We start from the raw sequence: 13,940 nt of genomic DNA on the forward strand, positions 1-13,940 counted from the left end.
GAGAGAGAGAGAGAGAGAGAGAGAGAGAGAGAGAGAGAGAGAGAGAGAGAGACCAAGAAGCAGATTCTTAACTACAGAGAACAAACTGATGATTACCAGTGGGGAGGGAAGGGTGGGTGGGGAGAGGCTGAAATAGGCAATGGGGATTAAAGAGTACACTTACCATGATGAAAAAAAAAAAACTTTAAAAATGATGTGGATTTGTTTTTGGGGAGTTAAAACATTAATGTTGCATAGAAAATACATTCTAGTCCTAGGCAAAACTTTCTTCTCACATTTCAGAGGATATATGAAAAAATCATTAAGTAGAAAATGATTAGTAGAGAATGCTGGCAATAGTAAAAGATTAAAGTCCAGTAATGATATACATTACCTTTATTACCTTTCAGTGGGTAGGTGTTTAAAAACTAGTTTGCTTTTTTATTACTGTAAAAGAGATTTTGATCATTTACTTAGGCTGGAAATGGTAATTGGTCAAATATGATCACAACCTGACACTGCCGTTAGGGTGTAGTGAAAAGTCACTGGATTGGGAATGAGGGGACCTGAGACTTATTTTTGGCTTTTCGTTAAGTAGCTGTGTAAATCTGGTTATGTAATTTCTCACTGGGATTTTATTTTTATTTTCTATTATTACCTTCACAACGTAATGCAGACAACTAACCAATAAGGTTTTAGAATGTGTTTATGAGTTAGTATGGGTTATTAACTTTCATATCACTTAGGACCCATTTACTACAACACTATTATTGAAACAGATTATCTTAGGTGATAGTTCATAAATTATTCAACATAAATAAAAAATCATTGGGAAGTTCCAAATGAACAAAGAAAAATTTACCTGGGGGAAAAACAGTAATGACTGAAAAGCCATAGTGAGACATAGTATCCACTTTCTTCTACAAAATTAAGCTCATGTGTGATACACATTACTCTGATCCCCCTTTCTGTTAAATCTGTTTCCTAAAAAAAATCTTCACAATTTGAATGTCCTCTTGTAATTTCATCTAGTTCCATGTCTTTAGGCATCATATATAAGCCGATTATTGCCAACATGTATTTCCAGCTCTGAGCGCCCCCCATCCTACCCCGAGCTGTAGATGCACAAATCCAATGATCTACTTTACAGCTTTACTTGGCTCTCTAATAGACATTTGAAACATAACATGTTCAAAATAGAAATCATAACTCTCCACACAATCCTTACCCCCAAATCTTCACCCTATTTTTTTCTTTTTTTTTTTTTTTAGTACAGACAGATAAAATGTTCCCAAACCTAGAATGGATCTTTAATTGGTCTCCTTTTTACAACTACACAGATAAAAATCAACAATTTTAACCTCTTTTTTCTCATCATCTCCAGTGATACTACACTATTCCACCACTATAGATCACTGCTAGTTCTGCTTCTCACCTGCATTTTTTAAAATGTGTCACATAATAGAACGATCTTTTAAAAACATAAGGTAGATCATTTTTCTGTCCTATTTCTAACTCTCCAGTGGCTTCCCATTGTACTTAGGAGCAATGTCAAATTCCTTACCACAAAGTCCTGCTTTGTCTGATCCCTGCCTACCCCTCCAACCCTAGCTTTTAACACCTTCTACTCTCTACTGTTCAAAAATGCCAATAAGTCAGTCAGTTCTGTCGTAACTTCATTAGAGAAATGGACAATAACAAAGAAAATACCAACTTCTTGACACTTGCTTTAACTACGGTAATAGCAGCAGCTTCAGTAACTGCTACACAAAGATAACTCTTGACAATTAGGCATTCACTCCTGAAAAAAAATCTGTAGAATGCTCTGTTGTACAATGCTTATGTATCTTGACTTGCTCAATTCTAATATAAAGCAAAGGAAGAAAAATTAAACACAACAAAACCAATCCATCAATCAATAGGCACTTTAAAAATATTTAAGTTGCCACCAATGTAAAATGTATACACACAAGAAAATATGTCCTGAATCTACAACCAAAATCTTAAATTAACTTTCATTCTTAATATGCAAAATACAATGAAAGAAACAGATATAAAGAATTTTTAGTACAATGTTACTGCAACATAATATGTGTTGCAAAACTTTTTAAAGGAATGGTAAAAACTTAACAAAAGGAGAAATTTTCAAAATATAAACTTACCTTTACCCAGACAATAAGAATTCCACTTATTACTCAAGGCACTTTCTACCTTACACTCTATACCCCAGAGACACCAAAATGCTCATGGTCCTCTACAAACACCACTGTATCCCACATCTCTGTACCTTCATGCTTGTCATTTTCTCTGTCCCCAATATCCCACAGGTAGCCTCCTGGAATTGCCATTCTTCAAGGTTCATCATCTCCTGGGTTCTCTGTTCCCTCATAACCCCACACTCTCCCCCTAGAATATTAGTCATTTCCTTCTTTATACTATCGTGACCATAACTCCATGTAATACATATTTCTAAGAAAGCACAACTGTATATACTACTACTTTATCACACTAATATTATTTATTTAATATTTATATTCTCTGCAGAATTCCCAGTTTCTTGATTCCACAAACAATGTCAGATTCATCATGGTATTTTCATAGATTATTCTAGTGTCTCACACTGAATAGATATCTTTCTGGGTTTGCTGAGCTGAACCCTACTTTCTTCTGAGTCGCTGAGTAGAGAAACAGTTTACATTTTTCTGTGCTTGAGTTTTTAAGGTATAAGTGATAAACAAACTGAAAGACCAAAGATGAATGAAGACATGAACCAGATAAAAATCAATCAGCGAGGTTTCACATTTCACATTTTCACATTTCACATACATTTTCACAAATTTAATTTACAAAGCTCTTTCAGGCTTGACTTCATCTATTGTTAAGTACAATAACTTTGTTAAAGTTTCCTATTGGCATAAAATGTTTAGATGCTCCTTGAATGCATACAAAGAGGTGATGAAATCAACTGATACCATATCAAAAACACGTCCACACACACACATGTGTGTGTGTGTGTGTATATATATAATATATATGGCTTGTGTATTCAATGTATCAATGGTAATAATATAATTATTAAGATAGCTATAAAATTAACATTGATAATTAAAGCATTTATAATTAAAATTTATATATATCATTTTAAATTAATACTCGTTAATTAATATTAAAATTAAAAATCAATGCTAAACATATGTTTCTCTATATATGCAGCTGGTCATAATAGAATGAGATAAATGTTTTTATGTTAAGGCCTAAGTGACTAATAATAACTTAACATGCTTACCTAAGTGTTACCAAAATCAATAAATTAATGAATGGTCATCACATGAGTAAATGTCAGGCATCGGTTGGGGTGGCTGTTTTCCATGGGGAATGTCCCAGCACTGTAAAGTGTCACCACACATGCTGCAACTATCCTTGACCTACAGCCACATTAAATTCTATGTCAACCCCTACCTTATCCTATTTTTCCCTATCTTTTCCTATAGTCCTATTTGGGGTGCACCTCCCATTTTAAGAAATTATATACAAAACCTTTGCATTAAACACCCTCTCTGTCCCTTATTTCAAAGTAAAAGTGCCTCGGTCTCTCTTCAACAGTTTACTTCCAATTAGCACGATCCATCTTTTACTGATTCACAGGCAGTGAGTTTGTTTTAGTTGGGAAGCCATTCATCAACTCCACAAGTCTAGGGATGTTCACAACAGCATTGTGTATGCTACTGAAAAAAACTGCAAAATACCTATGTGTTTTACAACGGGAGATTGAGTAAATCACTTGTGGGATATGACAAAGGAGAATATGCATTGGCTTATTCATGGTATCTTTTTAAATGGGAAAAAAAGCAAGACACATAACGGTTGTGTGTAAGAGGTGTGAATGTATCTATGTTTGTCTGCCTATCATCCATCTATCTATCTATCTATCATTCATCTCCTATCTCTGTTTAAGACAAACATTTAAGAGCAATATTTCTGGATAGTGAACTTGCAGACAACTGATGTATTCTTATCTTCCCTATGCCTTATTTTCCCTCAGGGTTTCTGGAGTTAGAAGTCTTTTTTCATAAATAAATAATTTTTTAAATGACTCAGGTTTTCTACCTGGTTTCATAGGAGAATGGTTGGGGTTACTGTCCAATATTAGGTAACACAAGAAAAGAAAGGTAATATGAATTCTGTTCTGAGTATGTTGAGTTCGGGCTAGTAGTAGTGAACACATGGAAACACAGTACTTGTGCACAGTAGATTTTCAAACAGAACAGGATGTATGAAACGGAAAGAAAAAGTTGTTTTGTTACCCCAGTCCCAACCCTTGGACTTCTTCCCAATAGCAATCATATTTTAGTATGAATTATTCTGGGAAAAAACATGTTTGCATATTCTTTTATTTCCTTACCAAAATGCACACAATATTCTGTATTTTTTTCACTTAGTAATACAGTTTGGAGACCTTTTCACATCAGAACATAAAACTCTCTTAGTTTTAGTCATTATAGAGCATTCCACTGTGTGCATATAATTGGGTCATTACTTCATTGAAGATCATCAGAATTGATTTTAGTATTTTGCTGTTACATATAATCTTCAACAAAAATTCTGGTATGTATACTTTTTGCTGACTTTTTCCATTCTTAAGAGTGGAACTGCTTGGTCATGAAATATGTGCACTTTAAATTTTGATAAATATTCCCAAATCATTTTCCACAATGTCTGTATCCACTTACCTTCCCATCAACAAGGGATGAAAGTTATAGTTTCCCCATACCCCTTCCCAGTACTGGGTAGTACAAGCTTTTTAATTTAGCCAGTCTGGTAGGAAAGGGAAAGTAGTAACTTTCAGGCTTAGATCACAGACACTTTGGTCTCATGGAGGGGAAACACTACAACTCGTATTCTTTGCATCCCTTCTCACAAGACCACCTGTTCTTACAGAGAAGCTCTTTCATTCTGCAAAATCCCTACTAATTGTAGGAGGTAAATTCCCTCAGTGATTATATCATTTCGGCTTACCATTAAGCTAGGAAAAAAACAAAAAGCCGACCCAGGTAGTTCTTCCTGGTTTTGGTGAATGACGAAGATGTAGGAGAGGCTTTGAGCCTTTTTTCCCCTCTCGAGTTTTCTGTTTTTCCATAGTATGCCTCTTCACCATATAAACTGGTTTTAAATTTTCCTTAAAATTTTTAATGTTTTATTTATTTTTCAGAGAGAGAGAGAGAGAGAGAGAGAGAGAGAGAGAGAGAGAGAGAGAAAGAGAGTAGGGAAGGAGCAGAGAGAAAGAGGGAGACACAGCATCTGAAGCAGGCTCCAGGCTCTGAGCTGTCAGCACAAAGCCTAATGCGGGGCCTGAACTCAAAACCATGAGATCATGACCAATGTGTCTGTGATCTAAGCCTGAAAGTTATTACTTTCCCTTTCCTACCAGATTGGCTAAATTAAAAAGTTTGTACTACCAAAGTAGGATGCTTGACCAACTGAGCCACTCAGGTGCCCCATAAACTAGTTTTAAATTGTAGGTGGCAGGAGGTTTACCTATTGAGAGGACTATGTCCCATACTGCTTTGACAGGAGAGGGAGCAGTGGTGATAGAGTAGGTGGATGGGGTAGAGAATAGACATTGCATGGTGATTTCTGGGATCCTCTGTCTCCCTGACTCCCACTATATGAATGTTATGATTGAGAGCTCTGCCATTTCCTTTGCTTTATTTCTGACAGTGTTCTTCTGTGGGTTTTAAACTTTTTTTTTTTGGCTAATTTTGTTAAGTTTGGGAGAAAGCAATTCAATTATATAGCTTCACCCCATCATATAACCCTAGAAGCTCCTTAGCATATTTTTCACAAGCTTAAGAAAATAAATAAATTGTTAAAAATGTATATGGTTTATTTTCTGAACGAGAACATCTCTAGTGTGACTCTGCCAATTATGACTCATACTGCTCATTATCTTGTTATCACATACACCTGCTGCTTAGCCTTTGTTCTTTTTATCAAAATGTTCATGGAGAACTATCTTCTGTTTCTTGTATGTTCAGTCTTTTCTGGAGTTTATCCCCTGAAGAATATCTATATTTCTCTGGTTTATTCATTTTCTTTAGAAATATTTTTTCTTGGCTCTGTCAGGGATCATTACAGAGAATAAGGGTGATAAAAGTCACATAGTCCACCAAAATGATAAAGAAAACATGGGAATTTAGAATTTCACAAGAAAACCATATTTTTGTGTGAAAATAGTATAATTAAAGCTATTCTTGTAGTTCAAACCCTTAAAAACCAAGGGAAAATGTAAATGTTTTATGAAGAAGTTTAATACATTTTAAATTCATCTCTGGGCAGATATCCAAAAATAATTCATGGTAGTAAGTTACCCCCAAACTCCATTTTATTTTTCTTCTAATAATTTCATTTCTGGTTGGATGCTTTCCCCTTCTGATGCATGGCATGAACGAGTCTTTTGATGGGCACCTTCAAAGCCTTTTTTAAACAGTTTTACTTGGTTTCTTTAGCACCTAAACCAAGGACATGGCATTTCTGCATTAGACTTTTGAAGAATTATGTCTTTTTCTGTCTCTAAGTATGCATGTGTGTGTGTTTACATATATGTATATATACTAATAACTTCCCCCCTAGCTCCCTTGGAAGCATGTTTTTTTTTTCCACTTGGAAGGCCACTGTTGTATTCAAGTGAAGAATGCTAGCACAGAATGCTATAGTAATTAATTTGTTTGCATCCTGCAAATTTCTCTCACCAAAGCTAACAATGGCAGGCATATAAAACAATCTAATATTTACATTCAATCATTAACTTCCAAACATCTCTGGTATTAACAAATAATATGAGGTCAGCTTGTATTAGGTATTTTATGATCAGCTTTTCTTTCCAATACTGTATAATAAAATAATAAAATTTTATTTTATCTTATTTATTTATTTTATTTTAAAGTTTATTTCTTTATTTTTGAGAGAGAGAGAAAAAGCATGAGTGCGTGTGGGAGAGAGGGAGAGAGAGGGAGAGAGAGAGAAAGACAGACAGACAGACAGACAGAGAGACTCTTAAGCAGTCTCCACACAGGCAGTGTGGAGCCCAATGCAGGGCTTGAAACCCACAAACCCCAAGATCATGAGCTGAACTGAAGTGAGATGCCTAGCCAGCTGAACCACCTAGGCACACCTCCAATATTCTGAAATTTTAATTTGATACTAGGAAACAAGAAAGCATGTGTTTACCTTTTTGACTCTCAATGCTGAGAGTCTTTAAAACATGTTTTTAAGTCTGAGGAAAGGAATAAATTAAAAATAACACTGATTTCAAGTAAAATGAACTCTTGTAAAGAATAGAAAGCTCAAATATTGTCTCAAAATAATTTGGAAACTGTGAGATGAATAACATTACTTAAAACACTATCACCCTCAGTGAATGTGGTCGTTTCAGATAATATTATGATTGTGACAAGAAAATTCTATAAATTCTACACTTTAGTTCCTATCACATATTTATTTCCATCTTCTGTTCTTCTGGAAGGGATTAGTAGTAGTAGTAGTAGTAGTATAATTATAATAAAATAATTACTACCATCTTTTCTGGAACATATGCTCTGAGATAGTCATTGTTCTAAGAGTTTTACATGTAACTGCTCATTTAATCCTTGCAACCAATCCTATAGAGGGTATTACAGTTATCATTCCCAGTTTTCTAATAAGAAAATAAAGGCACAGGTAAGTATCTTCCTTATGGTTCGAGCAAAGACACAGGACAGCTGGAATGCAAACTAGCCAGAGTGGTTCCAGACCCAAAACCTTAATCATTAGAACAAGTATGCTTAGGTCATCTATACTTTCATCCGACCCAGGCTGCATTTTAACTAGCTATGCTACCTTAAGCAAATTGCCCTCTCTATGCCATAATTTCCTCTCTAAAATGGTGATAATAAGGCTATCTCATGGAGTATACTAAGAAATGAAATTTCAGGTAAAAAGCACTTAGAACAGTACTTGGCACAAGACAAGCAGGCAATAAATGGCAGTTATTACGGTTTATTATTATAGTGATTATTTCCTCTCCTAATATGATAAATTTTCTTCTGTGAAAATGCCTGCATAATTATGGCTTTTAGCAGCATTTCTGCGAACAACATACATGAATATTAGGCTTCTGATTTGAAAAAAGAAAATCTTGTTTTGGCCTCTCCACTGGAAAGGTTCATAACTTCAGGCAGAGACTAGACCTACTATCTGCAACCAATGTAAGAAAAAGAATACTAAACTAATACACATGAGAAGGAGCAAGACAATACTGTAGAAGCTTCCAAAATTGAACATTAAGTTTAAATACACATCTTTAGCCAGAGATATTCTGTCATTCCTCTGGGATTCCAGGTTACTTTGTACATGACCTAATTGCAATGTTTCATGCATTATACTCTAAAGATGCCCTGGCAACACCTCACACTGATGGCTTTATTCTTAGCACCAAGTATAGCACCTAGCCAGAGAAGGGACTCAAAAATCATTTGGTGACTTCATATACCACACAGTGTTGGGAAACAAGCCTGAAGGCTTTGGGGACTGATGCCTTCAGTTTGGAGACTAACTCCACCACTGTCTAGCTATGCAACTTTCACTATTTAATCAAAACCTCAGTTTCTTTCTTAATTTTTTAAAGTTTATTTATTTTTGAGAGAGACAGAAGATGAGTAGAAGAGGGACAGAGAGAGAGGGAGACACAGAAACCAAACCAGGATCCAGGCTCTGAGCTGCCAGCACAGAGCCTGGCGCAGAGCTCGAACCCACAAACTGTGAGGCCATGACCTGAGCTGAAGTCTGACACTTAACCAACTGAGCCATCCAGGTGCCCCAAAACCTCAGTTTTTTTCCCTGAAAAATAGGAGTAATTAAAAGACTTTTTCTATAGGACTGTTGTGAGCATTAATGAAAGTGATACATGTAAAATGGTAATGTTATGTCTTACACAGAGTATTCCACATTTTCCCTCCCCCTCCAATCATAATAAATGTAAATGAGTAGAAAAAGAAGCATCTGCATTTTATCACTTTGTGTTGCAAGATACTACCCTGTGAAATACTCAGATTGAAAATATTCAGTTCACTAAACACTGTTTCTTACATGCTGTTTATCACTTTTGATAACCTCTTTATGTAAAGTATAAGTGTATATAAACTCATGATATTAGCAATCATAACATCAAATTTAAAACACATACATATTTACAAAGTATGAGGGCCTTTGCCTATGCTATTCCATCCAGTGTATCTAACACGTAAAAGTTACATAACTAATAAAACTTATTTTCTCAGTTTTATTTTTAGATATTTTTGATAAAGAAGATGAGGTCTGCGTTCATGAAGACACATAAGTGAAAGAACAAAGAATATCACCAATAGCATTTTCTTTTGAAAAACAAATTCTAATACTATTATAACAAATGAATGTATTTGTATAATATTTAAAATAACATCTGGTACACTGTGTTTAATATTTATTATTATTAAGCTTGCCGTAAAAGCAATACTTCCAGTTAAAAAGCATAAATGGGTAACGTTTTTTCAAAGACTGGAATTTTTCACTTCATAAAAAGAAGACAATAAGTAGAACTAAATAAAGGTAGGCTTTTTCTTATAGGAAACAAATGTAAAAGGAATATAAAACAATCTAATCCTTTAATGGAACAGCTACTTTGTCTGCAAAAACTCACTTAAATGATCCCATTAGCTTTTGAAAACATTATATTTGGCATGAAGATTTCCTTCTACTTCACAGAATTTAGACTTTTTAAATAGATAATGAAGTTGCTTTCAATTAATACCAAGAATTGTTACAGAGTGGCCTCTATGTTCTTGACTGATTGCACTCTATATTTTGTCAGTGTTCTTTCTTCACTGCAAATTTTAAATTTGATTATAAAAAGTAAAGACGTGTTTACCCTTTAAGATGCCTCAGGGAAAAAGAATGACAAATGAGTGAGACACAGATTGAAGCCTTCAGTGCTCCTTTTTAGAATGTTTTATATTTCAGTGCCTTCACATTGACAAATCTTAATTCAATATAATTTAAGTTTTTCTTTGTGCTCAGTAAAAGAAAATTTCAATACTGTCATCTGCATAGGCTATTCGGATAATAGAAATCTTGGAGTTTTGGGCTGCAGAAATTCTCATTCTAAAGTCATGTGGACCTTAATTTCATATTTTTCAATGTTTATGCTTTTTGAGACTGATGAGATTAATGGAGATTTGGGGTTAATAAATATCACACACACTGTTTTTTTTTCTTTGTATTAATTTATCTTCATGACATTCGCAAGGGGTTGAGCAAAAGAGGTATTTAGTAGTGCTTTATTACCAGAAGTGTCTCCCTGACCTGCTTCTGCATCCTTCACCTCGGGCTTCCCAATGTCAATGGCAGAAAGGAGAGTTCAATGGTGCTTCTTTTGCCACAGATTAAACTCAAATGCTAAAAAGCATACTGACAGCACCTGTTTTGAATCCACATTTGTGTCCTTTTCTGTCCTGTCCCCTGTGTGGTGGTGATAGTGGCGGGCAAGGAGAGTGGGGAAGTGGGTGTATCTCCTTCATAAGTCACTATTAGTCAAGCAAAGCCTGGCTGAGGTGGTATTCCAGAGTTGACTACTTCATGGACAGGCTTAGTCAATGACTCTAAGACAACATTATATGTGAGGGGGGAAAGTTGGCAACTGGATAGAAAAAAAATGATGGTATTTCATTAAAAACTGATTTTACAGTGAAGTCAGCTCTCCATTTACCATTATTCATGTTTCTAATGACCCAGACTCATAAACAATGGCCTCTCTTGTCCTCCCCCACTCAAACACTCACACACACACACACACACACACACACACACTCAGAAACCCAGCATCCTTGATACTCCTCCTCCATGGTAACTGTCACAGAATAAAAGATGGGGCTTTTAGAGAACCTTCTTGGTTGGCAAGTCAAATGAGAAGAAAATCTGTGATCCGCAAGAATAACAGAGAACTGATTCCAGAGCTGAAACTCAAAGCTGCCTAAATAAGCCCAGATGACCTCAAAAGAACTTCCATTCACCATGCTGCCTACAGAGGTCGTTTCATGCTATTAAACTACTTGAAATTTTACCAGATTGAAATGCGTGTGTGTATTAACAAGCAGCCTCCCCTTAAAACACCTGAAAAAGTCTGATCATAAAAAGGAATTAAGAGACACGTATGCAAATAGTCCTGTGAATTACTTCACTGCAGACCATGCTTTTCTTCTAAGAGTCACCTGAGGAAAAAAAGGTTCACCTGAAGAGATCTGACTTTGGCCTGGCAGAAGGGAACGGGAGGCATGGAACGGGACGTGTTCCTGGAGCTGAAAGTGCCCTAGTGGGTGGTGAGGCTGGAAAGTGCTGTGAGGAACCTGGGAGGCGGAGGGCACCATGTGCATTTGCAGGTATAATACGTTTTCTCAGAGCCTGGAACACTCATGTGTAATGGCTCGTTTTAGATTCTAAGGAGATGACAAATATACCCCAGATTTGCTTGCAACATTTATAATTGTTTTAATTTATTTATTTAAATTCAAGTTAGTTAACGTACAGTGTAGTAGTGGTTTCAGGAGTAGAACCCAGTGATTCATCACTTTCGGAGAGCACTTTTTGGGATGAACACTGGGTGTTATATGTAAATGATGCAACATTTACAATTAATTTAATAACATATCAGTTCTTTTTAAAGAAATACTGTCCTTAGAAATTTGGATTTGGTAGGTCCACTTGGTAGCTTAGCAAGATTATCGAACCAAGGATCCACCATAAATTTAAAAAATCATTGAAAGTTTTTGATCTTCTTAAGCATCTCCATTAAATGTTCTCTTAGTTATTATATTATCAGCATCTAATGAAAAACTAGTTTTTTATTGAGAGAGAAAGAGGGTACAAGTGAGCAAGGGGCAGAGAGAGAATCCCATGAGGGGCAGAGAGAAAGAGAGAGAGAGAGAAGCAGGGATCACCCGAAGCAGGGCACAAACTCACAAATGGTGAGATCATGACCCATGCAGAAGTCAGATCCTTAACCAACTGAGCCAACCAGGCACCCCAGTGTTGTTGTTTTTTAAATAATTGCCCCTGTTAAATATAAATCCTAAGAAACCAGAGTGAATTTTGTAAATTGTCTTTGTAGGGGAATTTTTGGGTGTGGGAGGGGTAAATTGAACAAAGTGATTCCCCCTCATTCTACTACTCAGTCTAAGCATTAAATGCAAACAGACACAGCACAGGCCTAAATTATGAAATGGCTGCTTTTTTAAATTTTTAATGTTTTTTATTTATTTTTGAGACAGAGAGAGACAGAGTATGAGAGGGGAGAGGAAGAGAGAGAAGGAGACACAGAATCAGAAGCAGGCTCCGGGCTCTGAGCTGTCAGCACAGAGCCCGATGCAGGGCTTGAACCCACAAACCATGAGATCATGACCTGAGCTGAAGTCGGAGGCTTAACCTACTGAGCCACCAAGGTGCCCCTGAAATGGCTGCTTGTTAATCGTGAATAATTTCTATAACTTCTCACAAAATAGAAGTGGACTTATTACTTTTAAATTAGAAAATAATTTCTATGCATGATTCTTTATGAGAAATGTGGGTTATTAAAAAGTATTGTAGCACTAATGCCCAGGGAGAGGTGACATTTATGAAGCACCTGCCATCTGCCAAGCCCTGTGCTATGTTATTTCCTTAATACTCAGAGCACCCCTATGAGACAGGTGTGTAGCAGGAAACCAGGGACAGTGAAGGGTTTGCAGTGGATAATGCACAGCTGTACACTTCTGTTGCCACTATTGTCACTTTACATCACGGGCAACATGAGGCAGGAACTAAATGACTTAACATCATTTCTAGTTTCTTGAGTGAAACTGATGATAATTAGTTTGATGATGAAGGTCATAATGATAATAGTAAAGTAAAAGTTATGAAGATATACTCAATCTAAATCTTTCAACACAGACTCAGAGTTCTTTACATTAGCTATCTTTAAAATTTTCTATCCCCTTACTGCTACTCAATATTAAAAGACAATGAGAAAATCAGTAACAAAAGAGAAAAAGAAAAAAACACAAATAAGAATCATGGAAGAGATGAAGAAAAGTACTTTTAAGACTCTTCAAAATTTAGTTTATTAAAGTATGTCATATTGTTCAGAAATTAAATATTGTTCTAAGTGAAACTTAGCAACTCATTGAGATCAGTTCTCTTGACACTCCTGTTTATATTATTTAATACACATATTCTTCATAAATGAAGCCTCTTAAGCAATGATCACATACAAGTATACATACAGAACACAATATAAAAATAATATACATTTGAAGAGTTAACTCTCTAGGTTACTTCCCAGAGGAAAACCTAGTATCACTTTGTTGAGTTACTCCTGCTTTTCACGTTGTTACTAGTTTGTTAGATTAAATGGATCCTGAACCATGTCACACATGTCACATCATCCTTCATTTTCTCCTCACGCAATCTCTGCCCAAGATGCTTTCATAGAAAAGGACAACAAAAACACTGCATGTGTGGGTTAGTGCCCTATTTTCACTCCCACGTAGGCAGTTATGTAAATAGCAGTCCTCTGCCCCTACAGGACTCACACTTGCCTAAAGGGTCAGGGTGTGAAGTAGACTGCAGCATTATACCAAGTTACATGGTAAAAGCAGGGTGGGAAAACGAAATTGCTGTCTAAAATTAGAGCAAATTTTATGACATTTTGTGGTGAGTAATAAGCTATTTTAGGAAATTATATGCATTGAGTTCCATACCTATATTCATGGCATACATGACCACAAATAATTTACTAGAAAATATTGATAATATTAAACCAAATTCAAATCTAAAGGTAATAAGAAAAATAAAATCAGGGCAATAAAACAACATTCATTGGGTCATCCTGGCAGCAAACAACATACCTACTCAAGATT

General features: G+C 35.7%; 1 pseudogene; it reads right to left on the reverse strand.

Moving 5' to 3' along the window:
• Positions 1–2,327, reverse strand: part of LOC115304015 — a 135,375-nt pseudogene extending 133,048 nt beyond the window's left edge.
• Positions 2,328–13,940: the final 11,613 nt, after the last annotated feature.

The sequence above is a fragment of the Suricata suricatta genome, chromosome 2 (genome assembly GCF_006229205.1).
Source record: "Suricata suricatta isolate VVHF042 chromosome 2, meerkat_22Aug2017_6uvM2_HiC, whole genome shotgun sequence".
In the NCBI taxonomy this organism is placed as follows: Eukaryota; Metazoa; Chordata; class Mammalia; order Carnivora; family Herpestidae; genus Suricata; species Suricata suricatta.